Source organism: Scyliorhinus canicula, chromosome 2, assembly GCF_902713615.1.
Source record: "Scyliorhinus canicula chromosome 2, sScyCan1.1, whole genome shotgun sequence".
In the NCBI taxonomy this organism is placed as follows: Eukaryota; Metazoa; Chordata; class Chondrichthyes; order Carcharhiniformes; family Scyliorhinidae; genus Scyliorhinus; species Scyliorhinus canicula.
In genome coordinates this window covers 151,236,292-151,251,051 of record NC_052147.1, presented here as the reverse complement: position 1 = coordinate 151,251,051, position 14,760 = coordinate 151,236,292, and the positions used below count along the sequence as shown (strand labels likewise).

The following is a 14,760-nucleotide window of genomic DNA, read 5'->3' as shown; positions in this document are numbered from 1 at the left end:
CATGCCTTTGTGGGTAATAGAGCCAAGAAAATCTTTAAAATAACCTTTCCTGCTGTAGGTGAATCTACCCTTAAGTCCTGATCTCCTACATTTTCTTCAAATCCCCTTGCCACAAGCCTGGCCTTTGCCTTGTAAGTTCCATCCGGAAGAAACTTTTCTGTGCAAATCCATCTGTGGGATAGAGCTTTTTGTCCCCTATCCGGTACTTCCGTGTATACCCCAAATTCACTCCAACTATGCAGTTCTTGCTGTTTGGCATCTTTGATAACTTTTTCATCTAATTTATTTGAAACCACCAAAATCTCACGTGCATGTGGGCTTCTACTCCTATTAGTATTCGTAGTCTTCCTCATGTTCCGAGATCTTGAGAAACTACGTCCCCTCTCCCGCCTGATATCTCGTTCTGTGCTGCTACTGCTTGATCTTTCCCTTGTGTTGTGGGATGTCCTTTCAATAGTTCTCAACCTTTTCCTGCGAACCTGTTCACTATGAGAGTTTGGCTCAAGTTAGAATCAGAGCATGATGGAAAATGGAATGAGAGTTTGGTCAAGTTAAATCAGAGCTTGATGGGAAATGGAATGTCAGATTTGTATACCAGCTTTGTGAAATGAATTGTTCTTGTGAGAAGGCGTTATCACGACCTTGACTGTCTGTGAGAATCTGTGGTGGGAACGAAACACAGCCGGGGGAAGATTCACTCCCTAGGACTGTTTGGTAAAGAATTACTATGCTATGAAACTAACTGTATTACTAATCATGGGAAGAAAATAATTACTTAAAGGAGGGGCGTAATGAGCTAATTGTATCATTAATGATTGAAAGCTTGATGGGTTTTGTAAGAATATATAGTCAACTGTAACTAAGAGAAGTTTGCTTTTTCACTTGCTGTAACTCTGAGTTACAGCTGTGTGGCAGCCCCGTGGTGAATAAAAACGGCTTTTTGAAGTTATCTGGTGTTCGACTGCTGATTACCTCTGGACTGCAAAATTTAGTATTATCAACTATCCGATGTACTATCTGAACTGGCACTGCATTTCTGTGCCCTCCATTTTTTAAAACTTTGTTGTCCCAATCCATTGTCTTAACGCTCTCCCCGAATGCGGTACATTCAACCAATGTTTATACTTTCCAGTGGCCTTCCCTGCTCTACTAATAACAGTTGCAATCTTCCATTGACTAGACCCTTCAGGCAAGTATGTCACTTTTGTACCAACTTTTGGCAGTCGCCCTTTCCGGAAAAATGGCCTGTTCTAATTTATCAGAAGTGTCGTGTTCCTTGACAGAAACCCTGTCTATATCAGTTATGTGGTCCTCATAGTTCTGTAACGCATGCGTACCAGATGACTCTGGCTCCTCGTCACGTCTGTCTGCTCTGTCTAAATTTGAAAATTTGTAATCGGTACCCATTATCCTTGATGAATGTACCCTAAGTTTGATTACCATGTTGCAAAATAATTGTTTTGCCATCTATGCCTATGATCTTCCCTGGTCCTTTCCATTCATTAGAATTGTCTCTCTTATAGTATACCATGTCTCCTTGCTGAAAAACGGCATCTGATGGCCGTACATCATGTCTTAAAGCTCTGCGAATTCTTTCAGAGACTTCTGCTTCCAAAAATGTTTTTCTACTGCTATGTAATGCATTTAAATGTTCAGCAAAACCAGAGCTAATTGTAGTCCCCTCCCAAGCTGGAGGCTGGTCATCCAAAATGGACGGAATTTTAGGATTTCTACCTAACACGAATTGATAAGGACTATAGCCCCCAACCATCTGCAATGAATTCTTTGCATGCACCGCCCTTGCTAAAGCTGAATTGAGCCTGCAGTTTGGTCGATCTGCCAAAATTTTCCGAAGCATGTCATCGATGACAGCATGATTTATTTCGCAGACACCATTACTAAATGGGCTTTCTGCAGCCGTGTTCATAACTCTGATATTCATGTTTTCACACATATCCCATTCCTGTCCCGATCCATTTTTCCAGGAGATGATCCAGAATTACTCTCTTTTCTTTACTTCGTACAATCGTCGATTGACTAAATCTGGTTGCTAAATCTACAAAATGCAAAAGAAATATATTATTTGCTTTATCCCAGATCTTAAGGTCCATGGCCACAATGTCGTTAAAATCCCTGGCCAAAGGTAGGGTTACTATCGGTCGTGTTGGTGTCCTTCTGTACTTCCTACAAACTTCACAGCGATCACTAGCCTGTTCTATCCGTTTAGTATAGTCGTCATCCCTTACTCCTGCATTCTTTAATACATTTTTCAGCCTCCGAGGAGACGGATCTGCAAATTGCCTATGCAGTTTTACTACAACAAGCTTTTTATCAGCTAAAGTCCCATTTTCAACTGCCATTAACACATCCTTAACCACTCTACCTGAACTATTATTTGTCAGTAATGGAATACAATAGTGTCCCGACTGTGCAAATTGTAAGTCCACCGTCTTTCCAAAAACTTTTGCCTTATCCTGTTCCATATCCAGTTTCACGTGTGCTTTCTTCATCGACGGTCTGCTCAGAAGCAAAGGTATCTCACTTGATACAACATCCGTGCTAATGAAATGATTCACTCCAGCAACATTGCAAGGGATCACCACGCTTTTCAGCGACTTCAGAGTATAGTATTATCATCCCCAAACCTGAAACTTGTGGAACTTCCAAATTCCTTAACCTTGTTACGATTTTCAGTATTCAAGGAGTCCAGATAACATTTTAACCAGTCAATCCCACACACAGTAGATGTGCAACCACTGTCCAATACAGCACAGTTGAAGGATTCTGCAACCAACACCCTCATTACCGGCATAAAACTGCTTGTTAATAGGACAATGCCTTCTTTCTGGTCACTATCTTTTTCCTCTTCTGACTCTTCCATGCCATGTGTCGCTTCAAACACTATCATAACGAGTTGGACAGTTGAAAGCATAATGGGATTGAGAGTCACATCGAAAACATCGATTTATCATGCCCCGTGCATTTCTGGGGTTCATCTTCCTATTGTAGGTTCTAAGTGGGTTTCTGTCTTCATAATTTCCTTGTCTCGGTCTCCTTTTATAGTCTTGAGGCCTGTTCGTAGCCATACAATTTTGCCATCCTGTTAGTAGTGTATCTTCCATATTCTGCCTTATTGCAGGCTGACCTATTTGGGTCATCAGAGCCATCGGAATCGAATGTTTTCCCAGAAACTTTTGTAAACCTTTTGTCATCTGTTCGAATAAGGTATACTTATCCGTAAACTGAACTCCTGTCAAAACCAGGAGTCTATTCATGTTGCTCACTCTAGCACAGTCAAGTAATTTAAAGGCCAACACAGACTGTGGAAATTCCAGGTTGTGTTTCTGCAGCCTTTTATCACATCTGCCAAATTCCATTATATAGTCTTCGATGGGTAAATCCTCCATTTTCCCAAACTTATCAAAATCCGACCATGCTTCATACGCACTTAACAAGTCATCTTTCTTATAAATCTTATCCATATAATATAATGAAGTCGCCAGACCTTCTTCCAAGTCTAACTCTTCCAACTGCAGCTCAGAAAGCACTTTGTTTCGGATTTTACTGCCATATGGTAAAGAAAGAGCCAATGCCATACCTTTTTCTCTTTCCCAAAGCAGTTACCTTAGTCCACATCTTTATCCTGGATTCAGCCATATATCCCTTTTTTCCCACTCACTCCTTGGTTTGATCTAGAAAAATTGTATCTTTCAACGCTTCACATTTACACAGCAACCATCCTCTGCTACCAATTGTTAGACGTATTAGATGCTGTGGTATGAAGAGACAAAAATTCTGTTCCTTTTACACCACACACTTTTATTTCTTCCAACAGACTCTGCACAAACTCTCCACATCCCCAGACGCCACCTGAAGCCCCTTTACATATCAGTGTCAATTATTGGACACAACATAAATGAGTCAACTAATTGCAATGTCTCTTAACCCATGACTTAACACCAGGACATCACTGCAGGAGTTCCTCAGGGTAGTGTCCTAGGTCCAACCATCTTCAGCTGTTCAGCAATGACCTCCCTTCCATCATAAGACCAGGAGTGGGGATGTTTGCGGATGACTGCACAATGTTCAGACTCATTCGCAACTCCACAGATAATGAAGCAGTCCATGTCCAAATCCAAATGCAGCATGACCTTGACAATATTCAGACTTGGACTGAAAGTGGCAAGTTACACTTGCGCCACACATACAACATTACAGCGCAGTACAGGCCCTTCAGCCCTCGATGTTGCGCCATCCTGTGAAACCCCTCTAAAGTCCCTCTACACTATTCCCTTATCATCCATATGCCTATCCAATGACCATTTGAATGCGTTTACTGTTGGCGAGTCCACTACTGTTGCAGGCAGGGCATTCCACGCTCTTACTACTCTCCGAGTAAAGAATCTACCTCTGACATCTGTCCTATATCTCTCTCGCCACAATTTAAAGCTATGTCCCCTCGTGCTAGACATCATCATCTGAGGAAAAAGGCTCTCACTGTCCACCCTATCTAATTCCCTGATCATCTTGTATGCCTCAATTAAGTCACCTCTTAACCTTCTTCTCTCTAACAAAAACAGCCTCAAGTCCCTCAGCCTTCCCTCATAAGATCTTCCCTCCATACCAGGCAACATTCTGGTAAATCTCCTCTGCACCCTTTCCAATGCTTCCGCATCCTTCCTATAATGTGGCGACCAGAATTGCACGCAATACTCCAAATGCGGCCACACCAGAGTTTTGTACAGCTGCAATATGACCTCAAGGCTCCGAAACTCAATCCCTCTACCAATAAAAGCTAACACACCGTACGCCTTCTGAACAACCCTCTCAACCTGGGTGGCAACTTTCAGGGATCTATGTACATGGACACCGAGATCTCACTGCTCATCCACACTACCAAGAATCTTACCATTAGCCCAGTACTCTGTCTTCCTGTTATTCCTTCCAAAATGAATCACCTCATACTACCTACCAACACAGAACAGGAAAGAATCATTGCCAGCAAGGATGATGGCAGGACCACCGGGTATGTCAGAAACCTCCACCTAACAAAATTGCGTACCTGGAGGTAACTAAACTAGTCCAAATTTGTCCTTCAATTCTTCCAGTTCTGGTAAACCAACCTCAATGCACTAGGCTGGTATAATTCAATTTACGGAGCCCCGCCCGATCCCGAGCCACCTGGATCCCCAGATACCCAAAGTTCGCCCCAGCCAGGCGGAAAGGTAGTCACGCACCCCACCCAAGTGTTGACCAAAAAAATACTCGCTCTTCTCTAAATTTAATTTGTATCCAGAGAAAGAGCCAAAGCTCTTCAGCACACTCAGTCTGCCATAACTGACTGGTGTGGTCACTCAAATATAGCAGATCATCCGCGTACAAGAAAACCGTGTTCCACACCATCCCGCTCCACTTGTTTGAGGCTCGCAGGACAATAGTCAGTGGCTCAATCGCCAACGCAAACAGAAGGGGAGACGATCAAACACCCCTGCGTCAGCCCCCCCCCCCCCCCCCCCCCCCACATCAGGGTTTTTCAAATTGTGAGTCGTAACCCACAGACGGGTCGCAGGCCTGTGTCCGGAGGGTCCAGAGCGATCAGTCGCAGTGCTTCTGATCATGGGAGATGCGCCCAACTGCCCCCACCGGCTTTCAAGAATGCTGGCCGTGGCTTCCAGCTTCCACTATTCAGGGCAGCATGGCTCTGAATAGTGGGGGTGAGGAGTTTACATGGACACCCCCAAACACACCCTCTGAGCAAGCCCCACCCCTCCCCTTCCGAGGGCAACGCGGCCATAATTTTATACGGCTGGTCAAACAGCTGTATTCTGGCGCGCCAGAATCCATAAAATGGATTCTGGCGCGGAGCAGGTCAACCTCAATCAATCCATTTGTATAGGTGACTAACTCCACAGAAACAAGAAATGCCCTCTTCCGGTGGCCTGTTAAATAGAGCTATTTAAACATATAGGGCAACACAAAATGGGCACTGCCAACAGGATTCGCTGGAGAGTGAAGAGCTTGAACCAACTGACTTTCCACCCTATTCAAAAGTTTAGGTAAATTTTAACATTCATATTGCTCCTTCAGATGGAAATAGCTTATTCAACTCAGATGAAGGTCAAGTTTGGGACCTTCCAGGTCTGTATGACTAGTTCTTCCCATATCTTGAGCCAGCAGAGCCATTAAAGAGATGGAATTTCTACTTGGAGGTGTTATTTTTCAGTCATCCACATCGCCTACCTAATCTTTTTAGATTTGAAAGCAGTTGACAATGGTCTTTGACTGCGAATACTCAAATGTTATTTTGAAAGAAAGATTGGTAGGCCACATATGGCTACATTTCCTGACTTAAATCAGAGGATAGATAACACCATTCCAGTACTGCATATATTTCCTTGTACAATTTCACTCACTGCTCATATTTAGATGGGGAGAGTAGTGTCGCTGCTAAAAATAGCAATTTCTGGAAAAATTAATCAACTGAAGAGGCATGAACACAGCTGAGCACTCACTTTTGAGGTAGCTCTATCTGCATTTTACAGTAAAGCTCCCAACTATTATGACTTAGCATTTGAATTCAAGGAATACTCATACAATTTAATCTACCAGGTGCACAAGAAGCAGGATTACCAGCTACCTCACATCAACCACACACTGGCTAGTTCAAACCGGCACGAGAGCCACATTGTGCTGCAGGAGATGACAAAAAGCTTGATCAAAGAGGTAGCTTTTAAGAAATACCTTAAAAGGAGGAGTGTATGCTACTGAAGAGACGACAAAAAGAGAGAATTCAAGAGCTTAGAGCTAATAAGTCAATGATGGAGCAATTTGCTTAAGATGCCAGAACTGGACGTTTGCAAAGATCTCTCAATTGTGGGGCTAGAAGGGATTGCAGATAGAGGGGTGAAGTCAGAGGGATTTGAAAACTAGGATAAAAAATTTTAAATTACGACATTTTCAGACTGAGCCAGTGTAGGTCAGCAAGCACAATGATGGTGGTTGAACAAGTCTTGGCACAAGTTCAGATAGCAACCATGGCTGAGCACGAGTTTCTGTAGAGTGAAAGATGAGCGGCTGGCAAGAGAGCATTGGAATAGCTAGTTGGGTGGGAGCCAGGCAATGTTATGGAGATTGCAGTAGATAGTTCGCAGCATTTGATACATGGTCAGAAACGCAACTCAGGGTCAAGCACCAAGTGACCGGGGGGTGGAATTTGACATGGAGAGTGGTGGGGCGGTGGAATTGTGGACCAAAAAGGGGCACAAAGGTGTGTGGGGCGGCCAATCGCTGAACATACTGAACAAATACTTTGTATCTGTCTTTATAAAGCAATATAGTGCCAGTCATAGTGAAAGCAACGGTTTTTGAGGCACTGAATGGATACTCAAAAAACTAAAAGCAGGCAATGTGGGTGGTCCGAAAAGTTAAAAAGTCAGATGCGTTCAAAACTACTGAGGGTGGAAATTGGAGCCACAATTTTACAAATCTCCTGAGATTTGGGCCAGGGTCCCAGGTTCGATTCCCGGCTTAGGTCACTGTCTGTGGGGAGTCTACACCTTTGCACTGTGTCTGTATGGGTTTCCTCCCACAAGTCCCGAAAGACGTGCTGTTAGGTGAATTGGACATTCTGAATTCTCCTTCCGTGTACCCGAACAGGGCCAGAATGTGGGGACTAGAGGCTTTTCACAGTAACCTCTTTGCAGTGTTAATGTAGGACTACTTGTGACAATAAAGATTATTATAAAGGGTGTTTCCAGAGGAACAGAAGTACTAATGTTACACCCTTATGCAAAAAAAGGGTGCAAGCAGCCCAGTTTAAACCGTCACTGTTGGTAAAGTATTTAGAAACAATAATTAGGAATAAAATGAATGGCCACAAGGTTAATGTAAATTAAGGAAAGCCAATAGATGTGGGAGGCAAATTGTGATTATCAAACTTGATTGACATTTTTTGATGAGGTAGCAAAGAGGGTTTAAGATGGCAAGACTGTTGTGGTGCAAAACGCGTTAATAAAGTGTAGCACAACAGACTTGACAGCAAAGTTAGAGTTCTTGAAATAATGGGGACAAAAGCAACATTGATACAAAATTGGCTCAGCGACAGGCAACAGAATAGAGGGTAACTGGTAGTTTTTCCAGACAGAGGTGGGTTATAATGGGGTTGATGTTAGGACCTTTGCTCTTCTAACCTAGATTTTGGAATACAGGGCATACTCTCAATTTTCAGATGACAAACTCAGAAGTACCGTGAATGTGGGAAGGATGTGATAGACTTCAAGATGATATAGACAAGTTGGTGGAACGGACAGACATGGAGCAGATGTAATTTAATGCAGGTGAATATAATGTGATACATTTTGGCAAGAAGAATGAGGGGCAATATAAAGCTAGAATTCTAAAGGGAGCCCAGGGGGAGAAGAATCCAAAATTATTTGTACTCAAAACATTGAAGGTCATAGGGCAGGTTGAGAGAGCAGACAATAAGGCCTACTGATCCTGGGATTCAAAAATAGAGATATCAAATACAAAAGGAAGTTATGGTAAGCTCAACTGGGATAGGCCTCAACTGGAGTATTAGAGACAATTCTGGGCTCCAAATTTCAGGAAGAATGTGAAATGTTACGAACCCCAGACATAAAAATTGCATTTGTGTTAGGAATAAGGTCTTGCTCCAAGTTTAATTTACATTCTTCGTAGGTTAAAAAGGTGAAACCTGGATCTAGTTTTAATTTAGAGTGGAGACAGGTTTGGATCTGTTTGTATACCTGCATTTTCAATCAGGTTTTACAACCCCTGATGGGAAGTTAAAAGAAACACAAGGCAGAAAAAAACAGCTGTTGTCTGGAATGGTACGGTAGGAGAAAAGTGTGATGACAGGGCATGAAGAGAGAAAAAGAGCAAGTACCAAGCGAAAGGAGGTTACAAAAACCAGGGAGGGTCAGGTAAGCCAAGATGACAACTTAGTCAAGAACAAGGGATCGGGAGCAGATCCTGCTCAATGCATTTTAAACCTAGGGCAAAATTCAGCAGACACATGGGTGGTTCTCCTCCAAGCCACTACTGTCTCAGAAATATATCACCATTCCTTCATTGTCACGGAGTCAAAATTCTGGGACTCCCTCCCCAACAGTGCTATGGGTGTACCCACCACAGACTACAAAGGTTCAAGAATGAACTTCACCACCACCTTCTCACGGTGGGGATGGGTAATAAATGCTGGCCTAGCCAGAAAATGCCAAATCCCTTGAATAACTAAAAAAAATAGTTCCAGGGATTAGGAACTTCAAACTATGTGGACAGTTTAGAGAAGCTGAGGCCGTTCTCCCTGGAACGAGTTGGAGATTTATGAGGTATTCAAAATATTGAAGGATCTGGAAAGTCGATAATGTGAAAAAGAAAATTCCCATTAAAGCTCAAGAACCAACCACAGGATGCCAATTTAAGGTGATAAGCAAAAGAACCAACGACAACATGGAGAAAATCTCTTTTGCAGCTAGTGGCAAGGATCTGGAATGCACTGCTTGAGAGCCAGCACAGTCATGACAGCCAAATGGCCTCCTTCTATGCTGGTAACCATCCCATGAATTCTAGCCTCTTTGCATGCATAATTTCCGATGGCCGCCATCCCTTCTGACTAGATGTTGAGCCCTAGAATTCCCCAACTAGAGAATATGCTTGACAAGGTGTCATATCAAGAGTTACTAGACAGAATAGGAGTTCATGGTGTAGGGAGAAACAGATTGTTCATGGACACGGATCAGCGCTCGACCTCTTCTTGACAATCAATATAAATGATTTGTATGAAGGGGCTGAACGTATGATTGCTAAATTTTATGCCGAGACAAATATATGTAGGAAGGTAAATTGAGAGGCGGACAGAGTCTACAAAGGGATTTTGATAAGAGTGGGCAAAGAATTTGCAGGTGGAATTTGTGGGAAACTGTAAACTCATCAATTTTGGCAGGAAGAACAGAAAAGCAGTATATGCTTTAAATTAAGATTGCAAGGGAGCAGGGGAGATCTGAATGTCCGATTTCAGGAATCACAAAGTAGGTAAAGCAAATGATTCAGAAGGAAAATGGAATGTTGTCATTTATTGCAAGGGGAATGGACTGTAAAAGTAGGAAAGTTTCACTGCAATTGTTTACGGCATTGATTAGTGAGACCACGCCTGGACAGTTTTGATCTCCTTATTTGAAACAAGGGCATAATAGCATTAGCAGTTCGTAGAAGGTTCACAACTGATTCCTGTGACAAAACGGGTTATCTTGGTTGGACAGGTTGGGTTGGTATCCATTAGAATTTAGAAAAATGAGGTGTAATCTTATTGAAGCATAAGACCATCAGGGAACTGAGTACATCCTCTTGTGGGAGAGACAAGAACTGGGGCACAGTTTAAAAATAAGGGACCCCCCCCCCCCCCCCCCCCACATTCAAGACAAGATTTTTTTCTCCCTCAATAAGTTCATTAGTCCATCCCTGGCTTACTGTCTACGTGGAGTTTGCACATTCTCCCCATGTTTCACCCCACAACCCAAAGATGGTCAGGTTAGGTGGATTGGCCACTCTTTTTAGGTCCACCAACAAAAAAGAAGAAAGGAAACAAACTTCAGGACAAAGCACAAAAGGGCCGCTCCTGTTAAAAGCACTACCCGAACATAACAAAGATTAATGGAAACTTAAGAAACATCAAATAAGAGTGCAGCTAAAAAAAAGTCAATAAAGCACCCCACGTGGTGCTACACTAAATTGTCCCTTAATTGGGAAAATAGTAATTGGGTACTCTAAAAAAATTTTTTAATAAAAATAAGTTCATTAGTCCGTGGAATTCTCACCAGAGAAGGTAGAGTCATTGAACATTTTTAATGCTGAGTTAGGCACGGTTCTTAATTGACAAGGTAAAGGGTTTATGGGGAAGACAGGAAAGTGGGCTGAAGGCCATAATCAGATCAGCCATGACCTTACCAAATGGCAAATAGGCTCAAAGGCCTAAAACCCTACTCCTAAATTGTACACTCTTAACTTGTGACCTAAACTGTGCAGCCCTGTGCAGCTGAATGTCAAATTTTCTTTGATAATGCTCCCTTGAGGGACTTTGGGAGACTTTTTAAAAGGTCAAGGGTCCATAAAACAGCAAGTTGTTGTTATAATAAGACACTACACTCAGCAGTACTAACATCAATCAATTTCAGTTTAGCATGCAACTTCAACATTTTTATAATTCGTTAAAATGGGGCCAAGGGCATACAGATTACATGAGAGACTCTTCAGAGTTCATGCGATTTCTCACTGTTTAGTGGGTAAACATACAGAGACCATGAATGTACCAAGTTCAGCCCCTACCCTCTGATTTAGCTAAACACAGCTAAGGTGGTCATATTACAATTGGCCTCAACACCTCGATAGTGGAGGGGGGAAATAAATCCTGGACATGAAAATACCAGGCAAAGAAATCAGCAAACTCAGTTGCATATGCTGATGATGTCAAAATCTAAAACTGCACAGGATCATGTGAAGAATGTTGCTATTTTGTGTAGGATCATACCTCCCCATAAAACACCGCATTTATTCTCTCCCATGTCAGCTTCCCTTGCCATTAAGCTGATCTCCTTAAGTTATTGTCATGAGGAACACTGCATTCTGGAATGTATTGAATTGTATTGACTGCAATAGGGACATTGCTTCATATCCTCCTGCAAGCCAATACAATCATCCGATGTTCAGAGGACATGACAATGCCATTGTGTACTGCCCTCCTGCACATGCAATCAGTGGTGCTGTTGGTCATGTACAGGACTCCTGATTAAGCCTCCACTCAGGTTAAAGACACAAGACAAGGACCCACTTAGAACTGAGTTTCCTTCTACAGGAAAAACAAATATTTCAGAAATGAATGCTATTTGATAAATGCAAAAGGCTGCAAGACCTTATTAAAAAAGGGCTGTTGCATTACATAAATTAACAGTCAAAACAGCTTGCATAAGCTCCCACAGCCAACAACCATAGGTAGTACATGCACTGATAACATAAACAAATCTTCAAAAAAAAAAACAAGAGAGAGAGTTAAACTAATTGCGTTGTTAAACACGTGTTCCACTAATGGATCTCTGCTGTAGATGATTGCTTATGTGTCATTTCAAGATTTTTGCCTGATCAAATGGTCTATGAAGACCCAAACAGTAGACAGAAATGACAAATAAAAGGTTACCACAGGAAGCTTATGGTTCCTTAACAAAAAACACAATATATTCCACGTGGTGTTTGAATGCAAAATGTACTCAGGAATTTAGTACAGAAAATGTAAACTACTTCAAATGGGCATTAATACTGCCAGGACTTTTTCAACAATTCAGGGCATATTGTTGAAACACCAGCTCTGTTGAGACTACTAAACAACAACCAGTAACACAAAAATAACAGTCAGTTGCTGACTGTAATTTTCAGTAAATATTTAATAACTGTATAAATAGCTGTTGCAAGATTAGTTTGTTCTTTACTTAAAAAACCTCAAATACAAGTAGCATTTGAAGTTTGTCACTTACACATGGAATCACATTTAAAATACACAATGTGATTCCTGCTATTAGGTTGCTGACATTTGCCCTGAACACAAGTGAACTTGTTCTTAACTATAAATCAAATGCATAGATACTGCACCATTCTCCTGACACACATGCCAACAAGACATTCATACACCCTTGGGTCAGAGGGAACTCAAGATCAGCACAAAATTGGAGTGCAACTGCACACATCCAATAAAACCCCAAATAGCAGATGGCAGCATCCACAATAAGGTGGCTCAGTGGATACAGCTTCAGCCAATGCCAAAAAAAGCACACTCCCTCCGCCCAAAGAAACTGAGTTGCGGAGACCCGCCCAAAGAAACTGAGTTGCAGAGACCCCCCCCCCCCCCCCCCCCCCCCTGCACATACCGCACCCTCCACCAGCAGGGATACAGCAATCCCACCTCTCACCCACCAAGAGCACCCCTTCTCATCCTCTCCCCCCCCCAGTTACCAGGACCCCCGCTCCAACCAGAGATCCCCCTCAACTTCCAGGGCCACCCCATCTCCACCAAGGGGGGGCCACCCCATCTCCACCAAGGGGGGGCCACCCCATCTCCACCAAGGGGGGGCCACCCCATCTCCACCAAGGGGGGGCCACCCCATCTCCACCAAGGGGGGGCCACCCCATCTCCACCAAGGGGGGGCCACCCCATCTCCACCAAGGGGGGGCCACCCCATCTCCACCAAGGGGGGGGCACCCCATCTCCACCAAGGGGGGGCCACCCCATCTCCACCAAGGGGGGCCACCCCATCTCCACCAAGGGGGGGCCACCCCATCTCCACCAAGGGGGGGCCACCCCATCTCCACCAAGGGGGGGCCACCCCATCTCCACCAAGGGGGGGCCACCCCATCTCCACCCAGGGGGGCCACCCCATCTCCACCCAGGGGGGCCACCCCATCTCCACCCAGGGGGGCCACCCCATCTCCACCCAGGGGGGCCACCCCATCTCCACCCAGGGGGGCCACCCCATCTCCACCCAGGGGGGCCACCCCATGTCCACCCAGGGGGGCCACCCCATGTCCACCCAGGGGGCCACCCCATGTCCACCCAGGGGGCCACCCCATGTCCACCCAGGGGGCCACCCCATGTCCACCCAGGGGGGGCACACCACCATCACCAGGGGCACACCCCCATCACCCCCCTGGGGCACACCCCCACCACACCCCTACCACACCCCTGGGGCACACCCCCTCCCCCACCCACCAGGGCCACACACAACCTCACCCACCAGCGGCACACACACCCTCACCCAACAGCGGCACACACCCCCTCACCCACCAGCGGCACACACACCCTCACCCACCAGCGGCACACACACCCTCACCCACCAGCGGGGCACACACCCTCACCCACCAGCAGCACACACACCCTCACCCACCAGCGGCACACACACCCTCACCCACCAGCGGCACACACACCCTCACCCACCAGCGGCACACACACCCTCACCCACCAGCGGGGCACACACCCTCACCCACCAGCGGCGCACACACCCTCACCCACCAGCGGCACACACACCCTCACCCACCAGCGGCACACCACCACCACGATCACCCTTTTCCCCGAAGTCTAATTTTTAAAAACGCCAACCGCATGCAACACATCTTTCTCTCTTCTCCCTAATCATCATTAATCACCCATGTCCGCAACTCACCAGGTCCGGGAGTCCAAAGCAGGCCCGAGAGGTCGTCAGGAACAACCGAGGGGCGGGAAACAGGTGAAGAAGCAGAAAGAACCTCCAATCCCAGGTACCGAGGCTGGTCGGTGAAGGTTGGGGTGGGCAGGTGAGGAAATGGGGCGGCGGGAGGGGGAGAGGAGTGGAGTCGGTCGGCGGGAACAATAGTCGACGTCCCGTCGGGGCAACGCGGGCCGAACCGAGGGAAACCTGAGGAGAGGGATGGGAGGGGAGGGAGGGAGGGGGCGGGGGGGAGGGGAAGGGGGAGGGAGGGAAGGGGGGGGTTGAGGGTGAATAGGAAAGGTTTAGTGAGGGGGGAGGGGGAAAGCCGTTACCCGACTGCCCACCAGCTGCTACTGCTGCTGTCGCCTCTCAGACTGAGCGCCAGACGCACTAACCGCCGCACAGTACTGGCAGCGCGAGACCAACCGCCGCCGCCGCCGCCCCGCCCTCGGCCAATCAGCGGCGTCCGAGCCGCACCCGTCCTCACCAATCAGCGCCACCGTACCCCGTCCGC

The 14,760-nt window shown here is 45.5% G+C and overlaps 1 protein-coding gene across 33 annotated transcripts in view; it reads right to left on the bottom strand.

Annotated features, from left to right (window-relative positions):
- Window positions 1-14,488, bottom strand: part of pcbp3 (poly(rC) binding protein 3) — a 251,594-nt gene extending 237,106 nt beyond the window's left edge. For 8 of the 33 annotated variants that reach the window (XR_005459230.1, XM_038787722.1, XM_038787816.1 and 5 more), the window contains exon 1: window positions 14,223-14,486. The gene's annotated coding sequence lies outside the window, so the exon portion shown is untranslated. Of the gene's footprint in view, window positions 1-14,222 lie in introns of all 33 variants that reach the window. The other 25 variants (XM_038787686.1, XM_038787794.1, XM_038787819.1 and 22 more) reach the window with 8 other exon arrangements.
- Between the last annotated feature and the right edge of the window lie 272 nt (window positions 14,489-14,760).